The following is a 17608-nucleotide window of genomic DNA, read 5'->3' on the forward strand; positions in this document are numbered from 1 at the left end:
AACTGAGTCACCCAGATGCCCCAATGTTGAAGTATTTTTCAAAACCTTGTAAATATTTTCAATATATTTGAGACAAAGTGAAACAAATATAGAAGTGCATTTTTTAAGTTTTTATTTATTTATTTGAGTGAGACAGTGAGCGAGAGAGGGAGAGAGAGAGAGAGCGAGAGAAAGAAGGAGTAGGGGGAGGGGTAGAAGTAGACTCCTCATTGAGCTGGAATCCCTGACCTGGGGCTTGATGCTAGGACTCCAGGATCATGACTTAAACAGAAAGCAGACACTTCATAGCCTGAACCACTAGGCGCCCCTACAGTTGCATTTTGATCAAACCTCAAAAATCATGCTAATTCAATTTATCAGGTTATATAACATATTTGTATATGAATATGCATGTTCTATTCCTTATAATTAATAACTTCGATAAAAGAAATAACAGAATTATTCAGTAATAAAAGATCACTTTTCTTCCCTTTTCTTTTTCTACCCAATATAAGCTTTTATATTAGCATGTAGAGTTTACATTAATTTTCTGAGAGCTTTCTTTTATTTGTCTTAATACCTGCAATGCAAATACATCATTACAAATGTGTTGTAATTCACAAAGTAGTAGGTTATATTAGTTTCAGATTCATCCCACCATGCCTGATTATTTAGTGCTTAATATGTGGGAGAACTATCTTAAGCCTATGCATAGCTTATATTGTAATAATTATTATCATACAGAAAGTATAAACATGATCTAACAAATGAAAACCATGGTATGTTGGTAAGAGAACAGACTACAAGTAATAAGATTTAATTTCTCATTTCTGGCTAATCAGTAGCTACTGATCAATATTAAACATTTCTGTGTCTCAGTTTTCCATATATAAATTAGAATTGATAATAATCTAGCTTCCTCAAAGTATTTTTTTTTGTTTTAAATAAAATTAGCTTTATTTGTGACCAAGAGATATATGCTGGGAAAACCACAAAAAATGTGTTGAAAGGAAAATGAAGTTAATCTTCTCTATATGCTTTTCAGTTGGGCTATAATGAAGGACAGCTCAGGTTTTGCTGGAAACGTGGATCAAGATTCCATCTAAATATAATGGTCAATTAGGAAAATTGTTTTCTATTTATATAATAGTATTCAGAGGTACCAGTTAAAAGACTCAATAACAGCAAAAATGCAGATGACCTCTTTCACATCTTGATGGTAAAATACACAGAGTAATCACAAAGTGAATTTTCTCAGTTATAAGGCTTTTGTAGATAATGATCCTCTTGGAAATATTATGTTGCATAAGTAATATAATATAAATATTATATATCATATATAATACAAATATTTATGTCATATATATAATATAAATATTTTATAATATAAACTAGATTGTCTTAGGAAGCCTATCGTGTCCTGGCATCCTAGATCTGGTTAAAATATAGATCAGTAGATCTGGGATGGAACTTACATTTATACAAGTACGCAGGTGATAAGCATAGTGTTGATCTGTGGATCGTTCTCTGACTAACCTTAAGTTACCCATTTGTGAACTAACCTCCGAGTAATCTTAAGATTCAGCATTTCCATGGGTAAGAACATACCTGAGTAAAACTCTTGCACATGAATACCAGGAAACTGGTATGCAAATATTCCTGGCAATATTATACAAATAAAATGTGGAAATAAAATAAACATCAATCACCGAAAAAATAGACTAATAAAGGTTTTGGTATATGTATACAGTGGAATAATATTCAGAAGTGAAAACCAATGTTACGGTGATAACATCAACATACTTAGAAATCTAGCATAGGACAAAATAAACAATACAGAAATCTGCATAAAGAATAAAACTTTTATGAAGCATAAATAGTAATAAAATGACAGTTTATTGTGTTTGAGACATAAATAGATAATAAAACTGGAAGTAAGCAATACAAAATTCAGTACGTGGTAAGAGAAGTGCTACTTTTCACTTCATGTATTTTTGAAAAATTTGATTACTTTCCTCAAACATATTTGTGATATAATAAAAAGGGGGAGAAGCATATGAGCACACAGAAGCATGCTTTAAGTTGAGTGGTCAGACAGCCGTGACCCAGAGAAGCACATCCTTTTGCACGAGAAGCTTCCAATTAGAATCCTATGGATCACATCATGCATGCAGATATATCTTTGATCTGCTCGCATCATGGATTTTTTTCTGTTTGTTTGTTTTCATTTTCAAAGAGAAGCAACTCTTCAAATGGGAAAAGTGACACACAAAATATTTGGATTTCTAGCTATCTTCACAAAACAGAAATTCTGGCAAATACGAAGCCTCTCTCCATAAGCACCCAGCTGCTCTCAGCTGGACCAGGAGGGCGGCAGCACTGTTTTGATGAGTGTGTTTTCCCTGCAGCCTCATTGTCTCCCTACCTCTATCACATTCCCTGAACATCTCTGCCAGCCTTTCATGTCTTGCCCCACATAGTGGGGCTGCTTAACAAAGCTAATACTTGGGGGAAGGGTCACTCTTGGGGGGCTTTCAAAGGTCAGACTGGCTAGTTGGAATCCTAGGTCATCCTCTTGCTCGCTGAGTGACCTTAGGGAATCTAAACCCTAAATTGCACAATTACATTTGCAGAACTCACTTTTCTCATCGGTAAGATGAAGGGCTAATAGTCTGTGCCTGAGAATTTTTCCAGGTAAAATGGTTTGCAGAGGGATGGGCCTATAGTAAGCTTTCCATAAATATTGGCAAGCCCTCAATAAATATGAGCTGTTGCTGTTATTGTGCCTTTTATAATCTTTGTGGTGAGAAGTGACATGTCTATGCAAATTCCTGAAGGCGCATCACAATAAGAGGGAGGTGCACACAACTAATTCTAAGTCCCAGAATGTATTGGATATGGGAAATGATTCAGGGGCAATTTGAGAGACAAGGAAGTCAAAACAAAACAAAACAAAACAAAACAAACAAAACAAAACTACCTTCAGCAAGATGAAGAGAATATTAAAAGAGACTAATTTCAAGTCGTGGTGGTGAAAGAAGAAAGAAAAAGGGAATCCGATGAAATATCTAGCGATGATGAAGAGATATGGGAAGAAAAAAAAGTGATTCCGTGGAGGGAAGGAGAATGCACATGTTAGAGATTTAAATGTGCGGAAGTTTACAGAGAAAGGAAAGAAAAGCAATAAGAGAGAGAACAAATTTATTTATTTTTTTTAAACAAGATTTATTGATTTATTCATGAGAGACACAGAGAGAGAGGCAGACACATAGGCAGAGGGAGAAGCAGGCTCCCTATGGGGAGCCTGATGTGGAACTCAATCCCAGGACCTCGGGATCACGACCTGAGCCAAAGGCAGACGTTGAACCGCTGAGCCACCCAGGCATCCCAGAGAACAAATCTATGGCTAAATAAATAAAAGGAAGGATGACTAAAGACAACAAAAAGTCCATAATAAATGGAATTCAAATCTGAAAAAAAAAAGAGGAAATTAGGAAGAAACATTATACTTCATGAATGTGAAGAATCTGTTGTTTCTGAGGATTCAGGAAAGGGGAGAAGAGGTTTGGCACTAAATCCTGAAGAACAAGTAGGACACATGAGCTTATCAGCTAAAGTGAAGACCACGTAAGCAGATGTTTGAAACAGAAGCCTGAGTTAGAGCTTTGGAGCCCAAGATAAATAAACTTGTTTTACTGTTAGTCTAAGAATTGGGAAATAGATGTAACAGTAAAACAAAAGAATAACAATAGTTGAAGTCATCACATTAGCTGGATAGGGCATGGAGACCTGTGAGAGGTGCATGAACCCTGAGGCACGTGATTATGAGTATAAATTGTGGGAAAAGAGATTCAACTTTATAGCATATACAGCAGCCACCTGCTGGCCCCAAGAAATACAAACTGATAGATTACTTAAAGATATGTCTTCTTTTCTTAAAGAAGAAAAAGGTTTTTATATGGAGGCAGTATAACATTCATTTAATAAAAAAAAAAAGATAGTTCTAGAAATAACTAAAGCTCAACAAAAGATGCAAATATATTATATTAGTCTGCAATGGATACAGAATTTAAAATGCTCATATGTACACACGTGTATAAAGACTGGAAAAATACTCATAAAGCGTGAGTCAATGAGGTTTAGGGTTTATGTATAAGAGAAAATAGAAAAGCTTGCCTTTTCAAATCACTACTCCAATAGCTCCCCTGAAAGCTGGATAAACTGGAAAAGGCACTTGAAAGATGAAGGCATTCCTGCGGAACAGGAAGATGGTTCAAATACCGGAGGAAATATCACGTTGAGAAAAAATTCTGTCCTTTGTCAGGACACAGAGTCTAACAGTGTGTTAAAGAAGGTTCTGGAGGAAGTGCCTGAGAAGGGGCAAAGCTAAAAGAATTCATAGCAGCTAAGACACTTTCAGTTTCAAATCACTTCATGAGAGCAGCAGGGAGAAAACAAAGATGAGATTAGAGCACAAATCCGAGAGCAAAATAAAGGACATTTGTATATGATAAGTTCAAAGAGGAAGGAAGGAAGGAAAGATGGAAGGAAGGAAGGGAGAAAGGAAGGAAAGAAGGAAGGAAGAAGGAAGGAAGGAAGGAAGGAAGGAAGGAAGGAAGGAAGGCAGGCAGGCAGTCAAATAAAAAATACAGATAGGGGCACCTGGATGACTCAGGGGTTGAGTGTATATGCTCAGGGCGTGATCCCGGGTTCTTGGGATTGAGTCCCATATCAGGCTCCCTACATGGAGCCTGCTTCTCCCTCTGCCTATGTCTCTGCCTCTCTCTCTCTGTGTCTCTCATGGAGAAATAAATAAAATCTTTAAAAAAATACGGATAGACTCCACAGACATCTTACTGTGTTCATAAAGAGAGTATGTTGGGTTCAGAGACTGAAATGGATAGCAAAAAGATGTAGAAAGAGAAATTGGATAATTAAGGTGCTTCCAATTTAAAAGAAAGCTGTTTATAGAAAGAAATGTGTGCAGATTCCTACCAGCAAAGTCAAACAGGGAGAACTCCTTGATGCAACGTGAGACCTCACAACCTGGAGAGTAGAAACTCGGTGAGCTGAAAAAGAGAGATATCCCCAGGCTCAGTGGTCTGACCTTACACTAGACCCCTTAACTCAGTTTAAAAAAAATGCTTTGAGTAAAAATGAAACAGCTAACACTCCAAGAGGAGTCTTCTGATGATATTTTTAAAGGATGCTTGAGAAGACATCAGAAACTAGAATTGGCAAGTATCACTGTGCTGATTACAATGGTTTGGCTGGAAAAGATACTAGTGTAACAAGAGGTGTCAAGAAGCCCACATGGTCCTGGGTCAAAGGTATCTGGTGGATTATATTCTGGTATCATGACAAAGGGGAGCATTGCTAGTGTGATTTTACACCACGTAGGCAAGGTAAGTTTGCAGGAAGGTGATGTGTCAGTTAAGTTGAGAATGCAGAGGAATATTATATATCCGTTCTCTATCACCATGGAAAGGCAGAAGAGAAATAAAATCCATGAAGGACTGAAGTGAAACTATCTTTATACACTTCGACGTGAAATCTTCAGAATTTTTCCAAAGAGGGAACATGTCAGATTTGAGAGAAAATAAATGTAAAGATGGAGAAAACGCAATGTTAAGCTGGGTGGGCCTACTTCATATCTTATGCAGCTGAGAACATTCTGAAAATAATGAAAGCCAAAGAGATAAGAAAATGTAAAATATGTGACAAGTTTACAACAAATTTGGAGAAAGTACAGCACGATAAAAGGAGAGGAAAGTTTTATCGAGGCTGCAGAGGGTGACAGATGATCTCTGTGCCTTCCATTATTCAAATTTCACAGCTAAATTATAAAAAGTATCATCATCATCTCCATAGTACACTTTAGAAACTCGAGAATTAGGTGGGTTAAATAACTCGTCCAAGGTCACACAGCAAGCAAATGTAGAGCTGAAATTCAATTCACTGCCTTTACTCCTCAGCTTTTATCTACACACCATTGCCTTTCAAAACAAAGACATAAAAGTGAGAAATAAAGGGAAATACAATTACACTGAAGCTGTATAGTTGAAGGATGGGTGTATTGTCTGTAAAGCAGGAGGCTGCAACAAATAAAAAAATAGGAGAAGGAAAAAAAATGTTGGCATGATTTCCACCCATCACGTAAAAGAGAATCCTGTACCGTATGACGCAAAGGTGTGTGTGAGTATCTGAATAGTTGGGGGCCGAGCTGGGTGTCAGACACCCATGCTGACAGTGCAGGGCTGCAATTTAGAACCTGAATGCTTGTTACAGAAAGAATGATCTCTGAACAATACATAATTAAAATAGAGAAAATGTCACCTGACTTCTCTTTTGCTGCTATTCTAATATATCATCGCCATTCTGTGTAACTAAAGAAGCAGTTGTCCTTAAGCTATGACATTGGGCAGCGCAAAGACCTAGTCACTGTCCTGATGCAGTCACTCTGGGAAGGCAAGGTATACCTGCAATGCTGTCATTCCTTGAGGGTTCCTGGAAGGTCACATTCGAGGATCTACATTCTGGTGCCATCCTTTCCTTTGCCCCCTGATAGTATTGTGCCTATACTTTGACTCTAAGGGCCTATTCACCTTTTAACTTCCGGGGATGACATACTTGAAAGGTAATGGTGACAAAATGAAGCGAACATGAAAAGACAATTTTAAATTCTATTTTGGGAGAAAGAAATTAACAAATAATATAGGCATGACACTACTTTTGTGCAGTTCCACTTTTGTAGAATTTTTATGCATACAATAAAATGAAATGTTGCATAGAACATATTAATGATGATATTATAGGCAATATTATTTCTTTTTGTGTTTTTTTTTCCTTTGGTAAAAAATGCATGAAATATGTAAATATACATAAATATATAAATATGCATCAATATATTTAAATTCATTTAACAGCTTGGATTCAAAAGTAATTATTAATTTCAAGTCACTCTTACTGGACTAATTGAAGTTGACTTAAGTTGATTTTTATAATATAGAAAGCTTTTGTATGTAATCAATCCAGAATTTAAGGAAATTTAGACAACAGTTAATACCTCAAGTAAAGACTATCGTAAATGAATTAAGAACGTAAATAGTTACATGAACAAAACTTTAAAAGTTATATAAAGTATTAATCCTATTAATATTACATGAAGTATGATTGTATTGATAGTTATAATTATGTTAATGTATTAATGATAATAATCATTAATTTTTACTGGGTTTATTATATAGCAGATAGTTTTCTAAAGTGTATTATATCCACTTAACTTTTTGAGTTTTACGTGACGTACATGCTGTAATTGTCCAATTGTCTTCAACTGAGAGGCTTAGGCAATGCTAAGTGTTTTGACAACATCCATGACAATTAACAGTAAGTACATAAAAGCAATGCCTTGTGAGCACGTTGAATAAATTGAGCAAGACTGATGTTTCCTAAACCTTATTGTTCTTTAATCACTAATCCTGATGATGCTGAAAATAATTTTTCTGTTGTGCCTCTAAAAATATGAATATTTATCTTCTCTCCATTGAAATAAAATAGAGAGTGCATGCCTCCCTGTCACCATACTACAAAATGTGTTCACCTAATCAGAGTCTTGTGGAGTTAAAGAACCAAAGTTTCAGAGGTGTGAAGAGCACGTGTCATTAAAATGTTTCTCAGGGACAACTACGAACACATGGCTGTTGTCTTAGTTCAGGCTGCTGTGACTACATACCATAAATGAGTGGCTCATCAACAATCCAACATTTACTCTCACCGTTCTGGAGGCTAGAAGTCTGAGATCAAGGCACCAGCTTGGTAGAGATCTGGTGAGGATCCCCTTTTAGGTTGTAGGCAGCTAACTTCCGGATGGATGCACATGTGGTGGTGAAGAAAAGCTAGCTACCTCTCTGACTTCTTAGAAGGGCGCTAATCTCCTCATGAGGACTCCCCCCACATGACCTAATTAGCCCTGAAAGCCTCCACTTTCTAATACAAATCACATTGTGGGTTAGGATTTCAACATAGGAATGTCAGGGAGACACAAACATTTAGTCCATTGTAACTCCTTGGTTTGTATGGCAAATTACAAATAAAAAGAAAGTGGATTCCAGATCTTCAGTTTCTGATTTAATCCAATTGCCTTCTATGTGTCACTGGAAGGGCAATGTTCACTGTCTGATTTTTGTTTTTGATTCCACTTATCCTCAGTATCTGACACCTCCCTGAGAAACCCAATGCATTAACATTTTCTTTCCTACTTTTTCTGCCTAGTCTCCTCTTCTTCATCCTTGCAGTTCCTGAGGGGATTATGACCAAGGCAGGCAGGAAGGAGATAAGCAACAGGAAAGAGCCAACGATTTGCTTTCCTGTGGGCCTTGATAGCACACAGTGCTTAAGTTTCATTTTGAGTGTGATGGAGACCATGGGCAACTTTTTGAGTAAGAGAGTGAAATTACCTAATTTATATTAACAAATGCCACTCTAACTGGTATCTGGAGAACTAACTGTAGGTAGAGAAATCCATCAGCTGCATATTTCAACCCAGGTGACAGACATCTGTGGCTGAGTCTAGGTGTCAGCAGAGTGGATGGTCAGATTCTGTGGGTACACGCTTGTCCCGAGAAGATGGTGTCCAGTGGAGTCATTACAAGATGAAATGAGAAATAAGGGGGAGATATAAAAAAGTCAAAGATCCCTTCAAGGTTTGGGGACTGAGTATTAAATGCTGTGTCTGTGGACCGAGATGAAGAAGACAGGATGCCAGTGCTCAGGAGTTCCACTTTGGACGTGCTGGGATGGACGTGACAGTTAGACATTCCAGGAGGAGAGGCAGGGGGCTCTACGTGCCAGAGGCAGATTGGGGTGGAGATCCAAATGCAGGATTCACGTCCACATGACTCTGGATGAGATCATCTGGGGAGGAGTACACACAGAAACATGAGTAGAAAACTCACTCAAGACTCTGTTCTACAACAAAAGGTATGATTCTTCACCTAAAAGGTGGTGATCTGGGACAATGGGGCCATGACTTGAAGAATGTAATGTCTTGTTACTATCAAGAAATTAGAATATATTAATGATACCTGTGGTTAACATGCAACCTCCCTGAAAAGATGGTTATTTTATTTTATTTTTCCAATACAAATTTAAGGATGGCTCTCTTCATGCCCTACAGTACATGAGTCACTTTCAGCAGTGAACTTCAGTTAATCCTGAGAGGCTGGCAGATTCACTTCTAAAAACTGGTGGCACAATTGGGAAGAAAAATTGCCCTTTTGAGTAAATGCTTTATAAAGGCAATTAAAGTAGAAAGATGTGTTTATGGGCTTTCACCCTTCAAAATGGCTATAGATCAAATTTATTAAAAATGTAATTTGGAAGAGAAACTGGCAATACAGCAATAAAAATAAAAATGAAACTAATTTATCTTAGAAGTCTGTGCTGCTTTTAGCCCTAACCATCCCAAAGATTTTGTTAGTCAAACACAAGTTGGAATTGAAAACTGCCTTGCAATCCCGAAGCATTTTGAACAAGCATGTAGCCATGGTGTATGTGGTCACATGACTGATGAATTCTCATAGTTTAAGACAGAAAATGTAGATATAATTTATTTATATCTAAAACTTAATAAAGATACTGTTTAGGAGCTATATATATTTTTTAATCAACACAAGAGGATTTGGGAAGAACAAATGTACCATTCACACTTACATCCATCTAGGTAGTTAAAAGAGGCAATCTTTTCTCCATATGTTTAAATCAGCATTTCTACCTGTTTTGCACTTGCTCTTTCTTTTTTTTTTTTTTTTAATTAATTGGTTTTGGAAGAAAATAAGGGAATACCTTCAAGGCTTAAGAGGCCATTTTAGATATCAAATACTGTAAAGAAACCAAATAATATTCTTTCTCTTAAAAACATACTTTTTGTAAAATTAATCCTATTTTTTTAAATGTATGACCTGCTTTCCGTTCAAGAATAGTGTACAAATGGGTTGTTTCATATAACAAAAAGTATCTTTTCTGACTGCCTTCCAGATTTCTTTTTTTAAGATTTTTAAAATCTATTTATTCATGAGAGTCACACACAGAGAGAAAGAGGCAGAAACATAGGCAGAGAGAGAAGCAGGCTCCCTCTGAGGAGCCTGGTCTAGGACTCGATCCCAGGACCCTGGGATCATGCCCGGATCCAAAGGCAGACACTCAACCATTTATCCACCCAGACATCCCTCTAGTTATTTCAATATCCTATGATAACATTGAATTCAGTGAACCTGTCCAGCTTTGGACAGAGTCCTTCACCAGTAAGGAACTAACAACTTACAGACGAGCCTCGGGTTCACCGTATTCAAATATACATTGTTCTTGAAGTGTTTGTGGGCACAGAGAGGAAAGAGTTGGCCCCCAGATGAGGTTAGCTGAACAGACTATCTGGGGACGTGGTGGGTGGGGAAAGGATGGTTCTAACCTAGGATGGCAGCCCAGTGTGTAGTGCCTTCCCTGTCTTTGCTTTGGCTTCTTTCTCCCTGGGATTGAGCAATGTTCTGAAATGTAAATCCCCCTATTTCCTTTAATGCCTCTCAACATTCCTGAAAGATTACACTTAACTTTCAGACCTAAAGAGTTGATCTTTATCTTCAATTCATTCAACACAGAAAAAAATGATTATTAATAGCACACAGAGCAAATAGTGATTTCAGAAGCCTTATTATCATATAAGCCTACCTGCAAGGCGAGCTCAGAACTGAAAGGTATTTATTTTAGCAGAATTTTAATGAGTGCTTGCCTTTTAAAGTCTGTAACACCGTTGTATTTAAAACCATTAAACAATAGTTGATGTCTTTACCAACCAGATCGTCTCGATATTAGCCTGAATTATCTAGTAAGACAGTCGTTTTTGAGAACTAAGTCAGTTTGCTTATTAATTGTAGTTGCAAAGTACCATCCACTTACATCAAGTACAAGTCTTGAGAGACATTAATTTAGAAAAAATAGCAACCAAAATTTTTGTCCCTTTACAATATATTTATTTATTTGTAGTCCACATAACAAATAAATTAAATGATGAAACATGTGTCTAATAGATTTTCCCCAAATCGCACTTACTAGGCATGTAGAGCAAGAACCCAAGACATCCATTCAGTGTGATTTTCCCAGTTCAGAAAGTGGTTATGACCATGACACAAACAGGAGTGGTCCTCTCTGCATAAATATCACTGCTTTGCTATTAGAATTAGTGGAAGGACATTTTAAAAGAAACAAATACCCAGGTCTCCAGGCCACTTTATATTTTCAGCTATAAAAATATAAAATAAAATCAGGTTTTTATGCGATCGAATGATTTTCCATCTCTGGGCAAAGGAAAGAAATAACTGATTTGCTTTGTGAATATATTTCACCAATGTCTATATAGAATGTGACAGTTACCTACTGCACAAACTGTATCCTTTTAGAAATGTAGTAAATTTAAAGCTTTTTATGAGCCTGTGTGAGCCTGTGTGATAGCTAGAAAAAATGGCACGTTGAAAAGGAGTTTATTTAAACTTCAGAACCTGGCTAACGGTGCAAACCACATCTTTGCCTGGAAGCAGTATATCTACCTGAGCGAAGATGGGCTAGTAATGTGTTCATGAGGCAACACAATGGAGGCTCCTGTGTGCTGATACATATGCTGTTTTTACACCAAGTATAAATTAGGACTGGAATAGTAATTGCTGTACGTTTCGTTCTCCATACTAATATAAATATGTCCAAACGCATTTGAGAGAAAAATGGCAGTTTCGAATTTTTTTATTAAATTGTCAATCTTTTTCTCTCTCTCTTCTCTTTTTCTCCTGTAGATATAGAGACACAGATATAAATAGATACATCATAGAGATATAAATGAATCATAGAGGGATCCTTGGGTGGCGCAGCGGTTTGGCGCCTGCCTTTGGCCCAGGGCGCGATCCTGGAGATCCGGGATCAAATCCCACGTCAGGCTCCCGGTGCATGGAGCCTGCTTCTCCCTCTGCCTGTGTCTCTGCCTCTCTCTCTCTCACTCTGTGCCTATCATGAATGGATAAAAATTTAAGAAAAAAAAAATAAATGAATCATAGATAGATTATAGATGTATAGGTGTACATAGCTAGATTTGTGATGGTTAGAACATAGATACACAGGTCACAGTTGTTAGGACAGATTATTAACAAGATCATAGATTTAGAAAATCTAGGATAGTTCATAGATCTATGGCAGATCAAGGATAAGTATAGATAAATCTATAATAGATCTGCATGTATATGATCAATTTATACCTATGTATACATAGGAGAAGGAGAGACATCAGGATTGACCAACTTTTTCTGTGAAGGGCCAGATAGTTCTTCTTTAAGGTTTTACTGGGCATATGGCCTCTGTTATAATTGTTCAACTGTTTTGTGTTGTAGCACCAAAGTTGTAAGCAATATGTACATAAACAAGTACAACTGTGTTCCAATAAAATGTTATTTACGGACACTGAAAATTGAACTTCACAGAATTTTTATGTGTCACGAAATATTATTCGTTTTTTGTCAATCATCTAAAAATGAAGAAACTATTCTTAGCTTGAGGTCTCTAAGAGAGTGTCTTCAGGGCATATTTGCCCATGGGGCTGTAGTTTATAACTTTTAAAATATATATATAATAACCATTGTGGGTTTTTTTAATTTCAAAGAATTTCACAGCCCATTGTGGCCCATATCATCTTATTATGACCTGCAACCATCTCTGCAGTAAATATGAACTCTAGATAAGAAAATGAAAGTAGTTTCAAAGCAGAAGACTTTTAAAAATAAAATGTAATTTTATTGCACAAATTGGACTGCAGCCAAGATAGAAAAACTCACACCTCTACTTTAAAAGAAAGTGCACAAGAATATGTCTCAACTAAATGTTTCATTATATGTAAGTTAAGATGTATAATTAGTCAAAATAAAATCCCAGTATTTTCACAGTGTTGCAAACACAGTACAATATTAATTTTCACAATATATTTTATATGCAAACAAATTTGGTTTGTCTAAAAAAAAACTGTTGCTTTCCTCAGAAAAGCTGTCTTTGATAATAAATAAGAATTCCACTGAAAAATGAAACTTTCCATATGTGAGAAATTTTGGAAATATGAATCGAAGGAAAAGGAAGCCTTCTCTCTGAAATATGTGATTTTACAGATGTAACTTCTTAACACTCAAAAGTCTGAATGCCCCAATCTATCAGTTTATACAAAGAATGAATGGATAAATAAACAAGTGTTTTTTGTTTATTTGTTTTTAAATTCATTTGGCATCCAGGTCATTCGTCCAGTAGACAATGGAAGCATTTCTTTCTTTGATTCAATTAAAATTCCTAATCAGAAAGCTAGATGTGTCAAGTGACTTTTTCTTTTTTTTTAAGATTGTATTTATTTATTCATGACACACACAGAGAAAAAGGCAGAGACACAGGCAGAAGGAGAAGCAGTCTCCCTGTGGGGAGCCTGATACGGGACTCGATCCCAGGACCCCGGGAACACACCCTGAGTTGATGGCAGACACTTAACCACTGAGCCACCCAGACATCCCATGTCAAATGATTATTTCATGAAAGTACTATCCATTTGGTTTCTAACCAATCTTGACATTCAAAATATTACCAATATTTGTTTGTTTGCTCACTTGCTTGTTTGTTTTTGGTGGAGGCTTGGAAGAGCTGAGAACTAGGATTGGCCTTCATTCTAAGTCATCTCTCACATTTTTCTTTGCCTATAGGAAATAGAAACAGGTTAAGTAAAGATACGATCCCCTTTGAGAACCTAGTTGCCCTGCTATGATCATAGACACACACATTAAACATTTCTGTTTCTTTCATGACCAGGGACCAGAGGAGTTTCAGAACAACAACAACAAAACAAAACAGAAATTGGAGGTGGCCACACTTCCATCCTTTCCTTTACTCTCCTGCTACAAACACCATCAAGCAAAAAATGACAATTTCTCATAGAATGATGAAGCTACTATCATTTTGTGACAAATATATAAAAGGATAGAAGGTGAAATCCTGCTTAAAAACTAGTGTGAAACCATATGTACAGCCTTTGTTTTAAAAATAAATGGGCCACATGGTTAGACAACTCCTTTTGTTCATGCTAAAAAGTATAATCTGTTTTATGAGTTTATTGGCTGGGTATTTGTCTTTAAAAGGTAAAAAAGTATAGTTCACAGAAGATGAGCTCTGCTTTCTCATGAGCATCTCTGAAAACCTAAGTTCGACCTAATGAGCTCCTGGATCAATGATTTCTTTCTAAACAATGACCTGGTATGGCCCATGAAAATGCATATTTAACAATATAAATATGAAAGAAACGAAAAACAAGACCAAGGGAAATTGAAGTTGTGGAACGTAGGGTAAGAGTCTAATACCAATTATGTCTGTTAGTGGTTACATTAAAATTTTCCAGTAAAATCAGCAACTTCATGAGGAAGGTCCTGCTCATCTTGGTGCTCCAGGGCCATTCTCTTCATTGGCAAATGCATTGTCTTGTTTGCTCTGTGACATTGCTTACATCTTTATATATATATATTATTGGAGTTTGATTTGCCAACATATAGCATAACACCCAGTGCTCATCCCATCAAGTGTCCCCCTCAGTGCCCGTCATTGCTTACAGTCTTAAATACCATCTCTGACTGACTACAATTTGATGTAGAAAATGACCTTAGAAAAAGGCTCAGGCCAGGAAACTTCATCACAGCATCACAGAAATTTTAAGAGCCTGTTGTGACATAAGTGCTGCTTATAACACACCTATAAATATCCTTACCAGTATCACAGAGTCCAAATATATACCTCCTGGTAAATTTCCAGGTAAATTAAGATAAAGCAATCCCAACTCGGCCTAGGAAGCCTATGCAGGCTCTCTAGAATAAAAGTGGTATAGTGTGATTCCACAAGAAAGGTCCTAATAATGGTAAACAATAATAATAATAATTCACTCTATAGATATGTATTGTTCTATAGCTATTATATTTTCATACACATGAATCATACGACTTGCAGTAATTGCAAGTAATCGCATAATCGATGAATTCTGAAGAGTGCTATGTGAATGCTACTTCTGCTTGCTGGGTGTTGGCCATGATTAAATGCCTTCCACAGTATTTCACTGAAGAATTGTTATTATAACTCTTGAACCACCCCGGAATTGTTGAAGAGGTGATGGTGATGATATTACTATTGATGTTGCTCAAAGCCCTGTTGGGAACATGCAGTGTGCCTTCTTTACAGGGGATTTTCACTCATTACTACAGTAGAAATGAGTGTTTATGGACCCATTTCTGATCCAACGAATGTTGTCAGCAGATGGGACCAAGGCTGTCAAAGCCAGACCCACATACCTTTAGGCTTTACCGGGTCAGCATTGCAGAGCCAATTTCCAACTTCTAGCATCTTGTTGCTTGTGTGGCTCACTCTGCCTGTGGCAGCACCAGGAGAGGAAAGTCCCCAGAACAGCTCTCATCCAGCGACTGACAGAAGTTGGTATAAAATGCTCTGGCTGTCTCACTCTTCAATTGGCATGACTCAGAGCCTCACATGATATACTGGCTCCCCATGAATCCTGTCAGGACAAAATTGCAATCCATCTCATTGGGAATTTGCTTTGCAACACATGTTTTCTTGGCTTTCCCTGACCTTTTTTTGCCTGTTCTACTTCCTCACTTCAGTATTCAGTATTTCCAGGACCACATCCCAAATAAACAGCTTGCACTTGAAATTTTGTTTTCTGGATCTGTTTTGCAACTTGGTGAAACCAGATAGCAGACTTCCCAAAGTATTTTCGGAGGGCTATGAGAACATGGTGTTCCTCTTTTATCTACCAATAATACCTGTTTGTCTGTTTTAAAAAAAAACTCTTGAAATGTAGTTTTTTGTTTCTCTGACATAATGAATTGGAAGAGGTGCTTGAGTATCTAACCAGTTTCTTTAAATCAAACATGCACATCTCTGCAATAACAATGAGAGATGAGAAACTGGGGAGACTGGAATGAGTTTTCCCAAGGCATTTATAAGGAATCCAAATCCAGTCAACCATCTTCCTGTTAGCTAATGCTTTGCTATTCTTGATAATCTTAGAAAGGTCTTTGCCAATATTAATCTTGATTAAATTTTCTGACAGCCATTGATTAAAGGTTGTTTGATGAAATGGAGTAAAATGGAACTAGGATCATTGTTTAAATTAGAGTCAGTACTCTCCAGCCCTAAATATTTTTCCACCTTACTTCTATACTTGGAAACCATTTCATAGGTCTCAAATGAGATTTCTGATATCTTCCAGCACTCAGAAGGGATGGTGTTAAAGGACATATTATCTATTAAAATATATGGCCTGTGTTAAATCCTTAAGTTATTCTGGCACTGGGATCACCAAATAATGTTCATTGCTCCAGCAATGTTATTACAGCAACATTCTGAGGATTTCCATTATTTCTTTAATTTTCCAAGACTTTAGAGAGCACTTGATTTCTGGAATTCCACACGTGACACTAGTCATTGACATGCTGATTCTGGCACTAACACAAGATGAGCTCAGAGAGTCAGAAAATCCTAAAACATGTGGATAGGCAGAGTGTTTGAGTGAATGAGAAAAATGCGAAATATAAAAATATCTGTATGCTAACTTATTCTACAGCATGCACCCTCCTGGCATTCATCTTATCCTAGAAAAGATAAGAATGTACCTGCCATGTACAAGACATCAGCTTCATGGAGGCACTCAATTTCAACTATAATCAACCTGAGGCTCAAACCTGACACAGCGGTTCTGTCAACTACTGAAAACAAACAAACAAACAAACAAACAAACAAAAAACAAAAACAAACCAACAATAAGAAAAACAAGAGACTTCAAAGTTGGAAGGCATTTTAAAAAATATCAAGCAGGTAGTCATTTCCAAATCTGTAGTGATATGTGTGTTCGGTTACACTGAAGACTTTTCATTTACCACTTTTACTTTTCTTTAATATATTTTATTTATGCTTATAAACAGAATCAGAAAACAAGGTAAAATGTTCTGAAGGACGCTTTCCTCACACATCATGAATAGAACAGTGAACAAAAAGAAATTATTGACATAGAAAATTATTGATGTTTTCATAAGTCATGGTATTTCCACAATGCCTTCCTATCTGGGCCCTTTTAAAACAGTTTTTGAAAATAAATAAATAAATAAATAAATAAATAAATAAATAAATAAATAATAAATAAACAAACAAACAAACAGTTTTTGTTTATCTTGTATTAATATTTGTTAATTACAAGCCTCATCAGGTTTTTATTTTCTAATGAAAAGAATGCATCCTTAACTAAGAAAGCAGATATATAGCCCTGAAGTCTTTTTGCCTGCATTCAAACACATCCATTTGCATACATCCATTTGTCCACCAAATATTCATAAAGTGAGCACTAACTTTTGATTCATCATGTTTATATTTTCTGGCTATACCCTACAACCTGGATTAAGACATGTAAAATGTTTTAAATGAGTAATGATGCTAAGTTCAAAGTATAAGGAGGTGAAGTTTGGCCAGAAGGAAAGTGATCAATTCTTGCTGAATAATAGTACACTTCACAGAA

General features: G+C 36.5%; 1 long non-coding RNA gene across 3 annotated transcripts; it reads right to left on the reverse strand.

Annotated features, from left to right (window-relative positions):
* Window positions 1-1856: 1856 nt before the first annotated feature.
* Window positions 1857-15640, reverse strand: LOC140640341 (uncharacterized). Of its 3 annotated transcripts, none has more exons than XR_012037018.1 (4): window positions 15372-15640; window positions 13653-13739; window positions 11083-11178; window positions 1857-8892 (listed from the first exon to the last, which is right to left on the reverse strand). It is a non-coding gene; the product is annotated as an uncharacterized lncRNA (long non-coding RNA). The 3 variants fall into 3 exon arrangements; XR_012037017.1 differs by having other exon boundaries at window positions 11083-11200; XR_012037016.1 differs by lacking the exon at window positions 11083-11178 and having other exon boundaries at window positions 15372-15635.
* Window positions 15641-17608: the final 1968 nt, after the last annotated feature.

Source organism: Canis lupus, chromosome 9 (genome assembly GCF_048164855.1).
Source record: "Canis lupus baileyi chromosome 9, mCanLup2.hap1, whole genome shotgun sequence".
NCBI lineage: Eukaryota > Metazoa > Chordata > Mammalia > Carnivora > Canidae > Canis > Canis lupus.